The sequence below is a fragment of the Ceratotherium simum genome, chromosome 6 (assembly GCF_057802395.1).
Source record: "Ceratotherium simum simum isolate JZ-2026a chromosome 6, ASM5780239v1, whole genome shotgun sequence".
Classification (NCBI taxonomy): domain Eukaryota; kingdom Metazoa; phylum Chordata; class Mammalia; order Perissodactyla; family Rhinocerotidae; genus Ceratotherium; species Ceratotherium simum.
In genome coordinates, this window is record NC_141905.1 from 69,262,761 (window position 1) to 69,283,631 (window position 20,871).

At 37.6% G+C, this 20,871-nt stretch overlaps 1 protein-coding gene across 4 annotated transcripts in view; it reads left to right on the top strand.

Annotated features, from left to right (window-relative positions):
• Positions 1–20,871, top strand: part of ADD3 (adducin 3) — a 135,313-nt gene that overhangs the window by 64,806 nt on the left and 49,636 nt on the right. Inside the window, exon 1 of one of the 4 annotated variants that reach the window (XM_087432571.1) lies at positions 9,928–9,945. The exons of 2 other annotated variants lie outside the window; for them this stretch is intronic. The gene's annotated coding sequence lies outside the window, so the exon portion shown is untranslated. Of the gene's footprint in view, positions 1–9,927; positions 9,946–14,326; positions 14,460–20,871 lie in introns of those variants that run through there. One more of the 4 variants, XM_087432570.1, reaches the window with a different exon arrangement.

Here is a 20,871-nt window from a genome sequence, read left to right on the forward strand (position 1 = left end):
TGTGATACTTTTGTTTAAAGTAAAGCCATGTGTTAAAGTACAGGTTTATTAAGAAGTATGTTGTTTTTGCATATCTTTCTGTCAGGTTTGTACAGACAACCCCCCACCCCACCCCGTACCTACTCATCCTTTTAAGACCAATCTCCAATGTAATCCTTTTAAGACCAATCTCCAATGTAACTTCCTAGGAACCTTTCAAATTGGGTCCTTTCTCTGAGTCTGTAATATATCTATTATAACCCAGTAATACAGTGTGCTATGTAATTGTTTAAGAATCTGTATCTCCCTTCTTCCCCCGCAACCCCCTAGGTGGCTAGTATTTTAGGATCAGGGATAATGTCTCATTCATTTCTTGCATTCTCCACCATACTATCTCAATTGTAGCACATAATAGGTGTTGAATGAATTGTTGTTAAAAGACTAAATGAATTTAAGCAGAAAGATTTGTTGATAAATTGGCTTGCCAACTTAGAATTTAAAGATTTTATTTATTTTATTTTTCCCCCCAAAGCCCCAGTGGATAGTTGTGTGTCGTAGCTGCACATCCTTCTAGTTGCTGTATGTGGGACTCGGCCTCAGGATGAACGGAGAAGTGGTGCCTCGATGCGTACCTGGGATCCGAACCCGGGCCACCAGCATCGCAGCGCGCGCACTTAACCACCAAGCCACAGGGCCGGCCCGCCAACTTAGAATTTAAAGATAAAATTTTAAAATCTAAAATCAGAGTAGATTAAAATCAATACCAGCTGTAGGTTTAGCACAGAGCAAATTGATATTCTCCAACTTCAGTAATACTTGGGGGCAGAAAGTATGATGCAGTAAAACTGAAATACCTCTAAAATGCATAGAAGAGATGTGTTATATAGGCCAGTTTTGGTTTTGTGTTTGTTTTAATTAAACCTCCTATCATGCCAACAGTTTACCTGAGGAAATACAAAGGTGGTAAATCTACCAACCATCCGAAGATACTTTAACTGAGGGCAGGCAGAAGTGGAGGGGTGGAGGAACAAGAGTGAAGATGGGGAGGAAATTTCTAAACCTGTCTCTAACGCTGTCTTGGAAAGAGCTTATGACAGTATTGGGGGACTTGAAGTTTTAGTTTTAGAGGATGGGATGTGGTTCTTGTCATGGATAGGCAACACGTGTTCTAGAACTTGATCTTGGAGAAGTAAGATTGTTAGTCTTGTAAGTCATGTGATTTGTCAGCTTGGCCACCTATCTTATAGCAGTGTTTAAAGCCAAGTACTTAAATTTTTTTGCACGAGAATACTTACATTTCCCAAGATTAAAAAAAATTATGGTATGGCCTTTTTTTTACTGAGTAAATTATTTGAAATGTGAAAGATATTTTTCCAACTAAAGACATTTTGTCTCATATTTAGGAAAAGCAATAATTAAAAAATGCCTAAAATGTGTGTGGTGATGGATTGTACTTAGTATTTGGGTGGTGAACGTGATGTAATCAATGCAGAAATAGAAGTATAGTGATGTATTCCTGAAATTTATACAATGTTACAAACCAGTGTTACTGCAATAAAAAAATTTTTTAAAAATTAAAAATTAAAATAAAATACATTTAAAGATAAAAGGAAAAAAAATGCCTACATAGTCTCATACCCTTAGATGGAGCAGATCAAAGCAAAAGTAATGTTTTTAACAAGAAATTGTATGTGTTACAAATGTTTCATATGTTGTGGCCATATTACATTTTAATTTTACTTGTTTTCTTTTCTGTTTTGAGGCTTTTCCCCAAAGCAGAAATTATTTGTGAATGCAGGTTCGTTTTTGTGCTCTTTTTTTTTTTCTGCTGAGCAAAGTTGACCTGGAGCTAATGTCTGTTGCGTCTTCCTCTCTTTTGTATGTGGGTAACCGCCACAGCATGGCCTACAAGTGGTCTAGGTCCACACTCAGGATCTGAACCCGTGAACCTGGGCCACTGAAGTGGAGCGTGCCGAAGTTTAACCACTATGCCACAGGGTGGCCCCAAATGCAGGTTTTTTAATAGCACATATGTATTTACTCTTCACTTTTTATTCTGCGGGGTTTTTTTTTTCATGTAGTCTTTGTCTTCCTTTAAGAGGTGGTTAATAAAATGCATTGTTTTTGGAAGTATTATGCCATGGTAGAGTCAAAACCACATATTGTTTTTCCACCTCAAGTTTGGCAACCTTCAGATACAAGCAAGCTTGCTAGTTTGGTTAATTTTTGTTTTAAATGGGGATCATGCCTAATCCTTAGATCTAATGATTTACTGAATTTCAAACTCAGCTTTATTAGGTTTAACTCACCAATCATTGTAGGTTATGTTGTATATGTTGTTTTTATCCAGAAAAAAACCTATTTTGAAGATTAACTATATTTCACTTATCCTTAACCTAGCCTTTTCTACAATTACTTCCTCTTTAAATCCTGGATTACCTCTTTTAACAAATAACCATCTATTAAATATTAAATAGGCAACGGACATTATTCATTTACCATTCATAAAATTTTTTGAACTTGCCCTGTGCTAGGTCCTGAGGGGCCTTGCCCTCTGCTTGCTCACAACACGTGTGAGAGCTGTACCAGTGGACAGACAATAGTGAGTCAGTGTAATGAGTGCTTTGTTGGAGGTAAGCCAGAGGGCTGTGGGACTTGAGGCTTTAAACTTCAAAGTGGAGGCTTCTAGGAGGCTTTCCTTCACAAATTCATCATTGCAAGGGAGGCAAAACCAGGGTATTCCTCAATGGGAAATTACAGACTATAAATTAGCCAAAGATGCCCACAGACAAGAGTTGCATTTCACCAACTTGGTGAGGCTCTCATTATCTTCTGAAGCATGAAAACCATGGTCAGCATTTTTATCAAGGAATTATCCATTTTGTATTATCACTTCTGAGAATAATTAGTTTGGGAAGAGAAGGCCATGGGATAGTAAGAGCTACTCTTTTCCACTCCTGCGGTTCTCAGGCCATCTCTGACAGGTTTCATGACTCCAGGATGGCAGACTGTTCTGTGAAGATAACTCCTATGTAGAACTCACACACCTCTTACTGCCTCAGCCTTGGTTTGTTTTTTGTCCAGGCCTTTTTTTCTCCCCTTGAGTTTTGCTCCCTGAGCTGAATCTCTTGTAGTATTTGGTTGCCCCACAACTATCTGGGTTTTCTTTAACCCTCCCCACAGTGTGTGTAAAGTTAGCCTATTATGAAAATCACTTGTGATGAAAAATCACCTCTACTTTTTGTCTTCATTGCCACTTCTTGTATGACCTTATTTGCTTAACTTCTTTGAGTCTCAGTATTCTCATCCATAAAAGGATCATAATAGTACTGCCTGATAGGGGTGCTGTAAGGTGGTACGTGGGACAAATATATAAAGCACAGAGCAGTCTGAAGTATTCCACTAGCACTTTAACTGCTTAGCAGCAGTCACTTCTCTGAGGACACAAAAGTTTGCACAGAGTTGGCTTTTAATCTCATTTTAACATTACATACATTTTAATATGCCCTGTGATCATCTCCTTGCCCCCCATTTTTCTGGCACTTTGCTTTCCTTTTTGGTGAGTGTTCAGACTTATTTTTATTTATTTATTTTTTTGCTAGTTTAATCATAACTGAAGACCCATTACTCAGGCATATCCATTCAGCAGACACTTATGGATGGTTTCAATGTGCTTGGCATCGGGATACAGAGGTGCTCCCATTCAAGTAGTGAAAACCAATGGAAGCAGGCATCTGGTACGAGGAGTTCTGTAACGCCATTATTTAAAGCATTATGGAAACACAGATGAAGGGGCTTTAAATTTGTTCTGAGTAGCACAGGAAAGTAGGTTAGATTTTAAGTGGACTTTGAATTCTCACTTGGTGGATAAAAAGAAGATCATGCTAGGTAAAAGGAGCTGTTTATACCAAGATAGGTAAAGATATCAGTATATGGTAGTCCCCCCTTATCCAGGGCATACATTCCAAGACCCCTACTGGATGCCTGAAACCAAGGATAGTACCGAACCCTTATGTATACTATGCTTTTTCCTATACATACATACCCATGATAGTTTAATTTATAAATTAGGCACAGTAAGAGATTAACAACAATAACTAATAATAAAATAGAACAATTATAACAATATGCTGTAATAAAGCTTACTGTAGATTTTAGCAACCTCAGCATACGATTTTTTTTTTCTTATTAAGTCGAGAACTTTCATCTTTACAGTTTCTCTTTGGCATATCCAAATTGCCAGCATCACTCCTCGTACACTTTGGGGCCATTATTGAACACAAGCACTGTGATACCACAACAGTCAGTCTGATAACCAAGATGGCTACTAAGTGATTAATGGGCAAGTATGCATGTCCAGTGTGGATATGCTGGACAAAGAGATGATTCACATCCTGGGTGGGATGAAGCAGGAGGGTGTGAGATTTCATCATGCTACTCAGAACGGCGTGAAATTTAAAACTTATGAATGTTTATTTCTGGAATTTTTCATTTAATAATTTCAGACCATGGTTGATCGCGGGTAACTGAAACCGCAGAAAGGAAAACCACAGATAAGGGGGGACTACTGTGTAAGGTATAAGTAGTCTCTACAAAGTCACAAATCTGTGCATCCCTCCCCCACCACTCCAGTTCTGTCATAGTGGGAAGGCAAAGAGAAAACAAGTAGACTTTTTTTCAGATGTAAACAACTGCTTGCCTGGATAGTTACTGAAGAGTTCTGCTTTATTTGCTGTTATTTTCTTTGCGTTTGCAAAATGAGAGCTAACATAGGGGTAGCCTGAAAGCTTGGAAGCAATATCTGAAGGTGCATATTCTTGAACTGTGCCTGGTACTGCCACTTTTCCCTCCACTTCCTGTGTCTCCCTCCTTTGATCACTTACTACACACCAGGCACTTCACAAGGGTTCTCTCTTTTGGTCTGTGTGTTTATGAGTTAAGATTTTCCTTGTTTTACAGAAGAGAAAACTGAGACTCGAAGGAGTTGAACACCAAAACCAAGAAACTTGTTTAAGATGCATAGCTGATAAGTGGCAGAGCTCTTCCTCTGAGCCAGCATTATCTCCAAAGCTGCTGTTCTCTTCATTCTAAAAAGAAGTATAGAGTTGCTACCTAAGAGCCTTAGACTAGGCCCAGCCAATAAATTACAGTCAGCCCTCCTTATCTGTGACCTCCACGTTCACGGCTTCAAACCACCACGGATTGAAAGGCCCACAATGGTTGCATCTGTAGTGCACATGTACAGACTTTTTGTCTTTTCATTATTCCCTAAACGATACAGTATAACAACTATTTACATTGTATTAGGTATTATAAGTAATCTAGAGATGATTTAAAATATACAGGAGGATATGTATAGGTTACATGCAAATATGACACCATTTTATATAAGGAAATCAAGCATCCACCGATGTTGGTATCCGCCAGAGTTCCTGGAACCATTCCCACCCCCCGTACCCCTGCCCCCATGCCGGGGGAGGACTGTACTGACCAGTTGGATGACTGGTATAGGCAGCCAAAACTTTCTAAGTTTTGTTTCCTTCACCTAAGAAGTTGAATAATTGGAGCAAATGAATCTACGCTTCCTTTTTATTTATTTATTTATTTATTTATTTTATTATTTTTGTGAGGAAGATCAGCCCTGAGCTAACATCCATGCTAATCTTCCTCTTTTTGCTGAGGAAGACTGGCTCTGAGCTAACATCTATTGCCAATCCTCCTCCTTTTTTTTTTTTTCCTCAAAGCCCCAGTAGATAGCTGTATGTCATAGTTGCACATCCTTCTAGTTGCTGTATGTGGGACGCGGCCTCAGCATGGCCAGACAAGCGGTGCGTCGGTGCGCACCCGGGATCTGAACCCGGGCCACCAGTAGCAGTAGCAGAGCTCGTGCACTCAACCGCTAAGCCATGGGGCCGGCCCTACACTTCCTTTTAACTTTATGATTTCTTCTTAGGTTCCTTCCATCTATTTCGTTCATGTCTGATCATTTTTGCAACCAAATATAAATTATGTGGTGTAGTGTAGAATGTTTTGACGCACAGGTTGCAAAGGCATAACTATTTGGAGTTGTTTAAAATCTCTTTTAAAATCAAAATAGTGAGTGCCTCTGGGGAAGTGGGAGAGAGGATTGCCTGGAAAGAGGCACGAGGAAACTTTCTGGGGTGAAGGTAATGTTCTATATCTTGATAGGAGTTTGGGTTATACAAGTGTACACTTACATTTCTGCATTTCATTGTATGTAACTTTTACATTGAAAGAAAAGCCATAAGCAAATAACGATATGCATGCTGAAGTATTTGGGGGAAAGTATACTGATGTCTGTAATTTACTTTAAAATGCACTAAAAGTAAGATAGATTAACAGATGGGTAGAGGAATGGATAGATGAAGAGATGTGATAAAATGTGTGGTACAGTGTTAACGGTAGAATCTAGGTAGTGCTTATATGGTGCTTACTATAAAATTCTTTCAAATTTGCTGTATATTTAAAAATTTTAATAAAATAAATACATATGTAAATATTAATATTAAAATATTATAATAAATTGTTGGAGGAAAAAATCACTTTTAAAATGAGTCAACAATTTCATATCAACAGCCTCCTCACTTGAAGGGCCTTTATTAATGCCACCCCAGGCTCTAGTTAGACTATCATGAGTTTAAGTGGCGTTATTTAAATAGCTCAGAAAAGCCTTTTCTTTTCTTAGTCAGCTTTATAGGTGGGGAGGTTCCTGCCCTTAGACGTTTCAAGCTAGTCTGAATGTCCCACAAAGCTGAAGCTTGCCAAGCAAAGCTCATTCTTGTGACTGTTTGAGTCACTCACTAATAGTTATACCATATTTCTAGAAGTTAGTGTCACCATCAGCCAAAGATTAAACTATTCCTCTCCTCCCTGCTCCCACCTCAGATATATCCTTGATCAGATGATGTTTGTTAAGGAAAAAGCTTTTTTTTTGGTTTTGTGCTTTGTTTTCAGTCTGCCACATGTTTGAGATGCTTGAATTTCTTGAACAAATCACACTTCGTGCTTTCAGAACACTTTAGTTAGAGACAGATTCTCATTGTGCTGGTTTGAGTTCTGGCGCTTGAGAGCATCTTCATTCTGAAGCTTATGGAATGTTGCTCTTGTGTTTGGAGCAGAGAGCTCATCTTCTTTTTGTTGATTAAACCCCAGTCCCTCGTGGTCCCCAAAATGAGTGTCCCATCCAAGTTATATTTGAGAATATACGGGCATTAGGAGTGCATGAACTCTTGTGCAGCAGAAGGGGAGTGAGGAGGCCCTTAGAACAATGAATTCAATTATGGGAATACCTAGTTTCATATAAAAAAAACCCAGTAAGATAGCTAAAATATGTTTTGAATTATTCTAAAAATGTCATCTTTTTTCTTCAACGTTCATAACAATAATTAATCACAAGTCATTTTACATACTGACAGCACAAGTTATTTTACATACTGCATGTTTGAAAATACAGTATAACAAAATGGCATTTTACAAGATTTAAATGAAACAAATATTTGAAATAAAATTGGAGTTGGTGGGCAGGGAGAGAGGGGGATAGAGTACTTCTTGAGTTGCGCATGAGCCCATATTATAGTTGTTAAGCCTCTGGCACTCAGTAGAGAGTATTTTTATTTAAAATTCACAAAACTGATGGGGAGAGGGAAGAAGAAATTTGATTGCTTGAGAGTTATCCTAGAAGATTGGCTCTGTAAATTTACATAAATCCCTGAAACAGGCAGGTATATATGAGTGCCAAATAATGTCTGAACTAACCAAGAAAAACTTGCTTTTCTGCATGACTGTGGTGAAAGCATTGGTTCCCAACAACTTTCACGTTTATAAGGATTTTTTTTTTTTTTTTAAGAGACTCACTACACATTGGGCGGGCAGCTGTGGAGTCCAAAAAGTATTGGCTGGATTTAACATACTGGGGGCATGTGGATTCCTAAGAATGTCACACCTTGTCTATGCCAATAAATCAGAGTGTCTATTCTTGATACTAAATCTGATGTCATTGGCAGATTTTCCTCTTTATTGGAAGGCTGATATTCAGAAAGGACAATATTTTTTCGTGTATTTTGCTCTCTCTATGATTGGGGTGTTTTTATGTTTTTTTTTTTTTTTTAAACCATGAAATAATACTGGCAAATCTCAAGAAAACTAGATCTGGATTTCATTTTGTCTCTTCAACTCTGTGTGATCTTGTGCACATTCCTGACATGTTACAAACAGCTTGTGTCTCTGAATGTGCAGTATCAATTTTCAGTGGTGAAAGCCCCAAAAGGAAACAGACTGATTCTTCCATGCACAAACAGCTGGGCAGTTGTGGATGGAATTAATTGCTGATATATATTGGCTGTGTTTTTCTTCTCTTGTCATTTCCTTTGCAGCTGTGAAAGTGAAGTTTGACTTGAAAACAGACGTTTCCAACAGTGCAAATCCAAAAAGTATCAAGATGGGATTCTTCAAATATAATATCCAACTGCTACCTTTGAGTTGTTCAATTTAGGGGTGAGATGGGGAAGAGCAAGGGATGGCAGCAAGCGATTCATAATTACGTATATGGTTGAAAAAAATAAGTCATGCACTTGGACTGTGAAAGGAGTATTTTGGAAGGGGTTAATTTATCATATGGCAAGAGTTACCTCATAGTCCAACAAAAGGCTAGATCAGTCAGCAGCCCCTCCCTAGGATCCTGAAAGAGGGTGTTCTAGGTCATCTCTCAAAATATTGAATTGTTCTATACTCCAGACTGATTTATTGTTCCAGTGTGAGGAAGTAGCAGTTGGTGAGGGTAATGTGACAACATGTATCATTAAACATAATATTTTCCTGGTCTTTTCCCAAAGCCTTTTCCGTTGTTTGTTTTAAATTCTATGTAAACGATTATATAGCTTATATTTTATATGCTTCAGTATTTTACTGAGAAACCTATTTTTTAATTCATGAGTTATAGGATTTCAATTAAAAGTAACTATTGGTTGTGTCTCTGAATGTACATATACAGAAAGTAGTATTGATTAAAATCACTTTAAACACAAATAATCAGGTGTTTGGTAATGGTTTCAATAACTGATAAATTATTTTAGACACTATTAAAGATTTTTAGACAGTATATATACATCCTACTGAATAGCTTATTTGGAAATCAGAAAAAATTTTTAAAAATCACAACTCTTATTAAATTATTTGAAAAAGTGGGTGATTGTAAAATTTTTTAAGGTATAGTATGCGTATTAGTCATTTTCATCAAAATAATTTTCACTTTTGTTCATTTCGCTATCCAACCAAACCATGTCGGTAAATCAAATCTCTTATTTTCGAAGTCAACTCTTGCTAGTTAGTTGATAAGAGAATGCTTTTGTTGTTTCTGCATTGCCATGAGAACTAGGGCATTGGTAGAAAGGGAAGGTAATGCTTATATTCATGTTTGGATCCCCTATTTTGGCCAAATAGGCCAAAGTAAAGTTCTGGAGTGAGCAATGTTGCTGACACCTTGAGATATGTAGAAGCTGCTGTTGCTAAACTTAGAAGTTGGCGTGGTTGGACTTCCTTTATAGTAGTCCACTTCCACCTAACATTCTGTTGGTTGAGCGGCATGATCTATCTTGCATTTTATCTTTACTTTCTTCACAAGAAAGAAATGAGTCTATATTTCGTTTCATGTTAGGAAAGCTGGTCTACAAACATGAACTTTTCCCCCGTTTCTTTGAAGAGGATTAACCAATTAATTTTGACTCTGAGGTCCTGAAAAATGTTGTGGCAATATTAACGTGCAATTTGCTCTCTCTGAAGTCTGCCTGGGTGTGTTATTTCCCCCAGAGTGGGCTCCACCCTTGCTCTAACCGCACTGAGGGTGGATATCTCGCTGTTTAAAACAAAGTTCATTTTTAGGGCAGCATTGCATCAGAATTGCCACACAGAGACCAACTTAAGAAATGTATAGCAGCTTCAATTTTTTTTGTAAGTAATGGACTGTGTATTGTAATACTGATAGCGCACAGCTTAGGGGGAAGCATAGATAAGATAGGTGGTTAATTTTGTGCCGGCTGCTAGTAACATGCACTATTCTTCTTGAGGAGGAGCCTGTGGCTTTATCACTCAACTAAATTTTTTCCTGTTAATTTACTTGTCTGCTTTTTTTCCCTTTAAACAGTTTACTGAATTGTTATTGGCTTTAATTTTTGGGGGGATGACATTGACTATTTAAAACTAAGGAAAATACTGGTACTGTCCCAGATGTGCTAATTATTTAATATAAAAATGCTTGAAGTAGTGTTTTGCACTGAATTTATTGGACCCATTAATAGCATAATCTGGCAATACTGTATTTTGAGACATCGTGGCATGAACTTTGTGTGTAAGAGTGGGTTCATTGAAATAAAAAAAGGCAGCATCTAAAGAGCCTTTATTTCTGTTATAATGATGCTTTGTCCTGCTGCTGTTGAGTATTTGTCAGAAGAGCTGGGGAAGGCTGCAGCCCAAAGTTCTGTTCCACGCCTGGTCTGTGCCTCTCTGTTCTTTCTAGAGTTTGTGACGTGAACGGTAAGTTGAACTATAGGAGAATTATTGTTACTTAGTGAGGTCCATGGTCAGCAATTTTTGCTTTGTATGTGGGGTCTCACTTTTTTCCCCCTCACATATTGGGATTCTGTTTGTAGCTGGGTTTTAAATGCCTGTGAAGTGTTTAATTATGCACTGACCAAAGTGGGCATGCTGAGAGAGAGGCTGTGCTTTGTGATGTCTGTACTGACTGTTGTCTTCCTCTGTGCCTGTTCATTGTGTACCCTTGTTGGGTAGACACACTCATTGAGTGCAAGCAAGTTGAACCACTTGCATCAGTTGAAATCAAAGCTGAATGTTGAAAACGGCAGATTTCTGTAGAGTTTGCGAGGGTGACATTGTGTCATCCTTTTTGGACTTCCTAGCGTTTCCTTGCTTCAGCTTCCTTTTTGTAACTTGATAGTAATTGTGCTTAGCTGTTTGCTAATGTCACATGAACATAAGAATAAAGTAAAAGCCTGGTATCATAGAAAAAAGCACTAGTCTGGGGATCAAGAGGCTGTTTTTTGGATACTAGTTTCTTCACCTGTAAAATTAGGAATTTGGGTTAGCTCTCTTAAGATCTTTCCAGGCTTAGAATACCCTAATTCTTTTTGTAAAAACATATGCCTATTCCAGAAATGCTAAAGGGAATGGATTGGAATTGAGAAAAAATGTTTAGGTGTTAACTCAGAATCCTTCTTATAAATGACATGAAAACTAAAACTTTTCTTTACAGTGTATATCAGAAATTTTGGAAATTTTCTTTTTAATATCTGAGCAGTAGAATTAGCTATATAAATCATCTCCTCAACGAGAAAATAAGTTTTCAAATTGAGGCAAGAGGTTCACAAGTGTTGCCACAAGTGTTGTATAGACATTTCATTAAACGTTGCCTATACTCAGTGTACAATTATTAGTTTCATAGCCTTTGGGGACATGGCTTTCAAACTTTTTTCCAATATATTTTGCATCATGACTCAATAAACGCACACCACATACATACCACTTAATCTCTGAAATAAATTTTTCTTACGGCATAGAAAACACTCTGCTATTTTCTGTTCTATTTCATTTAAAAAAATGTTGGTTTCAATCCACTGAGCTAGATGATTTCTACTATCCCTTTAAACTCTAGGAGAATATAGTGACAGACTTTGATAGTCGTTCCAGAGCAAAGCTTGCCAACCAGTTTGCTGTTAAATATTGAAATTAGAAGATTTTCTACATAGATTTTATTTGGAACTTTTGTAGATAGTCAATAGTTAATATCTTTAATAATACTCTATCTTACTTTTTCTTGTAATAATTATGTGCTATAAAGAAATTGGAGTGAATTTTTTTCACCAAGCAGTATATAGTTGCCCCCAAATCCCATCCTGTTTATACTAGTATGCTATACAAATTTTATCTTATTTATGCAAACTGTATTAGTGAAAACGAACCCACACACCGTGACATGAAGAGGGTTGGGAAGTCTTTGCTAGAGAACTAGATATAATCTGTCATGTAGATTAGATGTAGAGTATCAAATTACCATTGATAGACCCCATCTTTATCATCCTCACCAGAGTTTTCCCAGGGCTCTACAGAATTTCCCTTCTGTGCTTTAATGTACTTCTAAAAAGTATTAATTTTATTTTATTTTATTTTTATTTTTATTTTTTGGATTTCCAGATTCTATTTATTTATTTTTCCCCCAAAGCCCCGGTAGATAGTTGTATGTCATATGTGGGACACGGCCTCAGTATGGCCGGAGAAGTGGTACATCGTTGTGCGCCCGGGATCTGAACCCGGGCCTCCAGCAGCGGAGCATGCGTACTTAACTGCTAAGCCACGGGGCCGGCCCAAAAGTATTAATTTTATAACTTAAAAAATGCACGTGGTAAAAAGATAAAACAATACAAATAGCATATGACAAAATGTGTCTTTCCCACCCTAATCCCTGAGCCCTCCTCCCCAGGGGTAGTTTCTTCTCTGTTTTTCCAGAAAATTTCTATGAAAGAGAATGGATATCTTTTTATTTAATCCAAATTAAATTATATTACACATACCATTATGTATCTACCTCATTCTTTTTAATGGCTGTATAGGGGCCAGCCCCGTGGTATAGCGGTTAAGTGCGCGCACTCCGCTGCTGGTGGCCCGGGTTCGGATCCCGTGCGCACACCGATGCACTGCTTGTTGGGCCCTGCTGTGGCGACATCCCACATAAAGTGGAGGAAGATCAGCACGGATGTTAGCTCAGGGCCAGTCTTCCTTGGCAAAAAGAGGAGGATTGGCATGGGTGTTAGCTCAAGGCTGATCTTCCTCACAAAAAAAGAAATAAAAAAAAATTAAAAAATAAATAATGGCTGTGTAGTACTTCAGTATATGGATGGGTGTACTATAATTTATTTAATCATTCATCTTTTGATAGATATCTGGATTATTTATTTATTAAGTTGTTCCATTTCTCCCCTATCAGATATACTTGTGCTATCAGTCTTCTCTCCTACCTCCATTTTGAGACAGAAGCCAGAACCCAGGTGCTATAGGAAAGGGGTGATATTGCTGTGTGGAAATGGAGAAACCCCTCACCAACTTCTCTGGCTAGAACACCAAAGGTGGGCCCTACTGTCCCAGCCATTCATGAGTGGGTAAGAACTGCCCTGAGAGTCATTGTTCAGTAGATTAATGAAGTTAACGTTGGATTCAAAGTCTGGTAGTTAACGTTGGATTCAAAGTCTGGTAACTTGAGTGTGAGATTGTGGGCAGATCCCTAACTTCCTTGATCTTCAGTTTTACCATCTATAAAATGAGAAGTTGGAATAGATGAGTTTTAAGGTCCTTTCCAACTGTAGTATTTACATAGTATTTTTGTTGGAATATTGATTTAAGCTATATAACCCAAATTATATGAAGTTTCTGTTATTTAAATTAAAAACATCTTTTGTGTATATTGTGTGGTCTGTAATTTATTTGACCTGCTATATGGCCTAAGCTATTTGAAAGTTTAAGAATGTAAAAAAGAGAAATTCAGTATTATACTATATTTTACGTAAACTCTCCTTTTCTGAAAAATCAATTTCAAAAGTATAAGACCCATTCCAGAAGTAAAAGCAAATCTTTTTATCAAGCTTGAATACTTGAGGAGAAGATTCTGAGTAAGGTGATGTTTGTTTTTAAAATGGATCCCTGTAATTTTTAATGACTCCAACCATTTAAAGCTAATCCTAAGGGCTTTGAAACTTGGCTTCAGCCCCCTTGTTTAGATTGTTTTCACATTCTAGCCTTCAATCCATCTCCTCTTTTCATTGAATGCTAAAATTGATGTTGCTCGACATGGCTAAAGTTTTCTGATTTGATGCTGAGGAAGCAGCCTTAGAGGTGAACTGGACTCTATCATCTTGCCAGCAAAGTTATCAAGTTACACAGCAAAGTTATACAGTAACAGAAGCAGGAATTTTTGCTGCCTCACACATAGGATGTTTAGCATTGCCTCTTTCACAATTGTATTCTTGTAATTCTGTCAAGTAACAGCTGTCCTGAAAGCAAAATGGTATAAGAACTTCGTCATTTGATTTGTGTAATTACAACAGGAAGATAGAAAGACATTTTCTTGGCCTGGAGGTAGGAGAGTCTGTGTGTTTGTGTGCTGGTTACCCTACCTTATTGGCAGAAGGCTTGACATACCTTGAATAAGTATACTTCTCTAAAACCCAAGATATTATTTATTATCCACGTAATGCTAGATAATTATACTACTGGTATTCCATGTTCATTGTCATATCAATTGTTTGACATATGGTTCAGTTTAGCAAAATGTATTGAAGACCTTCTAGGAGCCAAGTACTGGTGGGAGTACCCAGATGACAGAGACAGTCTTGCTGGAATCTACTAAAATGACAACTATTCCTATTTCTTCCATTGTTGGAGTTTTCAAATATCCACTGGTAAGTGAAACTGGGTAGAAAAAGGTCTTCAGATTTGAGCCTGTGAAAATAGATGAAAACAAACTATATTTTCAGTATTTAAAAAGGGGGTCTTAAGGTCTTATTAGAGCAGTGTCAATTACTGTGAAGGCACACTCTTCTGTGTGTGGATCTGCTGGTGACATCACTTTCTCACTACTCAAATTCTAAATGAAATAAAGTTGTGATGCTTAGACTAATTGAGTCTCAATTTTTGCCTGCTAAAATGTATCTGAGATATAAAAACCTGTTACAATTATCGTAGCTCATATAATGACTTAAACGATTGCTTGTATGAAACTAACCTTGAAAATGGTCACACTATGTCTTAATGACACATTCTGATATCTTTTGTCAAGTTACCCCATCTATTGTGGCATTTATGACTAAGGAAATTCTCCATAGTTAGAAATATACAGGATACTGTTGTCTACAGGATGTTGAGCAAACTTTATCTGAAACCTTTGAAACCATTTTAGAAAAACAGTCCTATGATAGCAAAATCAGTAAAATAGACTGTACTTTGAGTTGAAGCAGAAAGCCATTTTGAACGAGAGAGAGAGAAGAAAAAGTCTAATCATTACTCTAGTCTGTTATGCAATCCCAGAAGGGACTGCTGTTTCTCCTTTGGAGCCCAGCTTTTGGCTAGGGTCCTGTGACACACAGTGGGAATTCACTTCCTGTCAGGAAACGCTGTTTTTCAATGTATTATCTTGTTGAGACAACCACAGTGAACAATAGGCTATTAATGTATTAGAACAGCAAGTGTCATAACTGAGCCAATATTTGCTTTGTTTTGAGTTTTACCCTAAAGAATAAAAGCTTTGGCTGAGCTTCAGAATACATTTGACCGTCACTAACTGCAAGGCATAAAAGCTATGACAGTTAAAAAGAACAAAGAAGAAAAAAGTGCTTTAAGAATGGTGATGAACTTTTGCAGGTTTACTCACTTCCTGTCCACAGAGAGACAAGAATAAATTAAATGATTTCAAATAACATCTTTCAGGTGTGAAAAATATCCACTTAAAAGCCTGTTTTGAGTTTGGAAGCCACACCAAAAAACTGGTATAAAGGAAAAAGCTTCAAACTCAAGTTATCTTATGAAATATCAAACCCTCTTATGATATATGTCACATTCAGTTTTGGATATTTATATTTAAAATAATTTGAAAATACTGCTTATTTGGGGGCTGACAGCTTTTTTTTTAAAGCTGTTACTTTCATAATGATTAGGAAAAAGAAAACTCCATTTGGGGGTGGTCAGTTAATATCAAGTCTTTGCTATAAATATGTGATAAAAGTACAATAAAATTTCAGAGCTGGAAGGTAAACCTAGAGGTCCTCTGCTCAAACCACCTTATTTTATACATGAAGAAATTCAGACCTTATCTCTTCACTGAAATCTTCCTTTACTATCTTAATCTCAAATTCTATTCATCAGCAGTCCTCAACAACTCTTGCATATCTTACATTTATCTTTCATTTGGCAGTTGTCATAAACTGGTTTTTGCTATTGGTTGTCTTTCCATGTGGTTGTGTTTTAGTTCTCTCTGTGATTAAACTGGAAAGTCCTTAAGGGCAGGACCTAGACCTGTGCCTTATATTTCTTTATGCCCTTTATCTAACAGCTGAATTAGTGTTTGCTAATTGATTGGATTAGTAGTTTTTAGATGATGACATTTTTGTAGCATTTGTACCTGGTCTCAAAACATAGCAGTAAGTACAGATTTTTAAAAATTGCTCTTTTTATACCTTCACTCTTTTTTGTGATTACTTTTCAGTCAATGTAAGATATTTCTTATGCAGGTCACAATATTCGTTACCTCAACCATCTTGGGTACTTGGCCATTCTGATCAAACCACAATTAGCCCAATTTTCAAAGGTTCCTGTAGATCCTCTGCCCTAGTTTATTCTGAGACAAGTGGAGAATGGGATATTACGAGTCAATAGCACTACTCACCTCACTCAGTTTAATAAACCTTCTTGAGTAACTGTAAGTGGACAGTGAAGAAAGGAAAAAGATGTTGACCCAGTTACTGAGACAGACAGCCATACTCGGTTTAAAAGCAACACAGACTATGACGAAGTGCTTTGGGAACAGTAAGGGGAAAAAAAGGCCAATTCTGATGGAGGAGATTGGAGAAACCATCATGGAAGGAGTTGGCTTTTGAATAAGACCTCGGACTGTGGATTAAGATTTGGATGGATAGAAATGAGAGGGGAAAACAGTCCAAGTGTGTGAGAAATAAGGTGAGCAAAGCATCAATCAGAGAAATGGGTTTTGTTTGGGAGAGTCATCATTTTCCTCTAAGTCTCTGGGGGGTAGACTTGAGCCTTGAGCCATGCTATTTTCAGAGCCTAATTTTAAAAACCCCCAGGCTAATTCCTAAGTATTTTTTCTTTTAAGATGGGACTCCAGGATGCTTTTATTTTCCCTTGAGGGAAAGACTAAGAAAACGGTGTTTTTGGAAAATTATAGTACATAGCTTTGTGCTTCCCCGTTGTAACCATGAACCCCAAGGATTGGTATCCATACTACCTTTTAGATGTTTAAAATAATACTTTCCAGCACTTTACAGTTGTATCTTCCTTGACAGTAGAGGCAAAAGTAAGACACAAAATATTTACCAAATTCTGGAGAGCTACTTAAATTACTAAACTCTATGAAGATTGCTTTTTATCTGACAGTAAAGTACTTGACGTAGGCTTTAAGTCCAGCTAAATAGGCACTATAGAATTAAGCTGTGAGTCTAGTCTTTGTGAGCCTCAGAAAAACAAGAATCCTACTCCAAGCCTGAATTTAAAATATAGCAAGCAATTAAAGTGGACCCTTCAGGCATGTGTGAGTGGGCACAAAAAGCTGAGTCATAAAGTTGACTCTCGTGAATTACCGTGAAAGCTTGAAAGAGAAGCATTCTCATTATTAACGAATGGTATAAATGACTCTAAATTTTTATGAAAACACACACAAAAAATCTGTTTTGTATGTTGTTAACCCTGAATACATACCTACAGACCCCTAAAAATCAAGAAATTGGAGCTTTAGGCATTAGGTGACTTTTCTTTTTCATAAAAGTTAACATTTAATGTATAGTAGCTTCTGAAATTAGTTTATAGCCAAATCTTGTAGTTAAAGGAAATTTTTAATGCAATTCATATTTTAAATGTTATATTGACAGATCACATGAACTACACTCTGTGTATTATATGCTATTCTAGATAGTGTTAAAAGTCTTGAGTGAGATAAATTGAGAGACTTTGGCAAGTCACATTCTCTCTTGGGACCTGTTTCTTCATATGGAGAAATGAGAGGGGAGGACTAGATGTAATAATATTTTATATCTTATTAAGCTCTAACACATTTAAATTCTAAAGATGCTATTCAATCTCTTTTGGTTCTAATTAGGTAATGTTAGGGAAGGCAGTATTTATTTCTTGGAAGAGTTGTTATTTGGATTTATAAATGCTTTTGGTATCCTTACAAAAGTATTCTTTATCTGTTTAAAATTTGTATTTCTGTTGTTTTTGATAAACTTTCCTCCATAAATTAGTTTAATGCTTTCTCTTTTTCCTTGAACTTGACATTAGACTTTTTAGGTCTTCTTTCAGATTTTCTTACTTTTTATTAAGACTTCAGTTTTCAGCTGCGAATTAGAGACTTGGGTTGTTGTCTCTTTATCTTCCCGTCATCTCCAGTCTCCTCACTGTCTCTTCATGTCGGAAAAGAATCTCAATTTCTTTTCTCTTATATGAATTAATTGTCATAAAATATCAAAATGTATGCACACATTTTCAAGATTCTCATTCATATTGACTAGGCCTACTTTTCAAAGCTAAATTTTATTTTATACCAGGTCAAAGCCTAGGCAGCCAGCCCTCCTGTGGTCTAGTGATTAAGATTCGGCACTCTCCAAGCGGTTAAGTGCGTGTGCTCTGCTTCGGTGGCCCAGGGTTCACAGGTTCAGATCCCAGGCGAGCACCGACGCACCGCTTGTCACGCCATGCTGTGGCGGCATCTCATATAAAGTAGAGGAAGATGGGCACAGATGTTAGCCCAGGGCCAATCTTCCTTGGCAAAAAAGAGGAGGATCGGTATCAGATGTTAGCTCAAGGCTGATCTTCCTCACCAAAAAAAACAAAAAGATTCAGCGCTCTCACCACTGCATGTTGGGTTCCTTTCCTGGTCAGGGAACCAACCACACCATAATCTGTCAGTTGTCATACTGTGGTGGCTGCATGTTGCTGTGATGCTGAAAGCTATGCCACCAAATACCAGCAGGGCCACCTGTGGTTGGTTTCAGCAGGGTTCAGTGGAGCTTCCAGACTAAGACAGACTAGGAAGAAAGACCTGGCCACCTACTTCAGAAAAAAAATGGCCATGAAAACCCTATGAATAGCAGCAGAGCATTGTCTGTTATAGCACTGGAAGATGAGAGGATAGTGCAAAAAAGACTGGGCAGGGTTCCACTCTGCTGTACACAGGTTCACTAGGAATCAGAATGAACTCCACGGCACTGACAACAATAGATCCTAGACCTCTTTAAGTGAATCAATAAGTCTATATGGCAATAAATGTCCAAAACAATTCTAGATGAAATAATGGGGCATATATAATCTAGGATCCAGCGGTCTCCCGTCCATCTCTTTCTAAAGCTCACAATTATAGTTTAGATTACACTTTGTGGAAGGTTAAATCTGGTGAATGATCAGGGGATTTTACTTACTTACTGTTGACTTAATAATCAAATTCCCGAGCGTCAAACCCTGTACTTCCTGCTTTTATGTTCAGGTAAACATCATTGTAAGAAAATTCAATCTATGAAAATATGTATTTTGCCAAAGAGTTCATATTAGAGGTGGGGACTCAAATTTGGGGCTGGGGTAGGAGAGGAGTTGGAAATATTTGCCAAAGGATCTTAAACAGGTATAAATTTGAAATGACTCAAAATTTGAAAACAACATTGGGAATTAGGGGTGGGGACAGGGGTGGTGGAAGGTGGAGATGCGTAGTATAGTGATTAAGAACACAGGTTCTGGAGCCAGTCTACTTGAATTTATATCTCAGCTCCACACACATTCTTGTGTGACCCTGGACAAGTAACTTCTCTCTGCTGTTTCTTCATCCGTAAAACAAGTATGATAATAGCACCTACCTCTGTAGGGTTATTATGAGGATTAAATGAGTTAAAACACGCTACCTTCTTAAAACTATGTTAGACAATAGTAGATGCTCAGGAAATGTTGACTGCTTTACTGGCCATTACTGCTCTCGCCACATAAAAACAAATTTTCATCAAAAATTTTGTTTTAAAAAATTCCAATGTAATTTGTTTAATGAAAAAGCACAATTTAGCACAAGCTAAATTACTGAGAAGGATAGTGTCAGTAATGAAGTTGGAGTGGCTGAACGTGCCTGACAAGGATTTGGAATCCAGGCCCTTGAGGACAGGGCACATTCCTAGCAACAGGCAATAGAAAAGAGCCCAGGTGTGTGGAGAGTCGGTTTGCAGGAGATTGAAGGTAAGTGTCACTCCCTGGCATGTAGGCAGAGCAGAGGGACAGGGTATTTTGGCAAAAGGTGGTAATCAGTAGAGGTCTAGATGGGGAATCAATACCAGGGAGGTCTGCATGGCATCAGAGATCCCCTACTATAAGCCCAGGTGTGAGCTATCAGGTGACCTCAGGGAACAGTAGAAATTGATAGAAGGGTCTAAGACTGAGACCTGGGAAATAAGGTTCACGCTCAGACCTTCACTTTTGAAAGTATTTGGAGTTACCCAATAGAGAAACAACACAGAGATTTAGGCTGCTTTCGAGTGAGTGGAGGGGCTGAGAGATTAGTGGAATTTGATTATTAAGAATCAGATAAAAGTATTGCTAAAGTGAAAGTCAAACACCAGAATGGGAGCAGCATAAAGACTAACTTGATGCTGAGCTGCTAAACTAGTTTCTTATGGTTTCTCGTAAACCTAGGGGCCCAGACCTGGCATGATGCTGATCTGCAGGTTAGGGTTTAGTGTTCCCTAATGTGGGGAGAAGGGCAGAAATGCAGCAAGTCTGTACACATGGCAAGAAACCTACTAACCTGAGCAAGTGGCTTTTTTAATCCACCCTTTCTTAAATGAAAAGACATTCCATCAGGCTGTAGTATTTTATAATTTGATAGTTGCTTTAACAATGTTTCAGCTATGATGGAAGCAGTAGAGCCCACTGCATTTTTGTGATTGGCGTTCATTGTGAATCTTCATGGAGTTTTACAAAGAAATTTCTGTTGAGAATCGGATGTGACAAAAACATTCAACCTTCTTGCTTTGGATTTGCATGGTAACATTGTTTCTTGGTCTAACATTGTAGTTTGCAAAAGTCGTGCCATTGTGAAAGACATCTATGTTG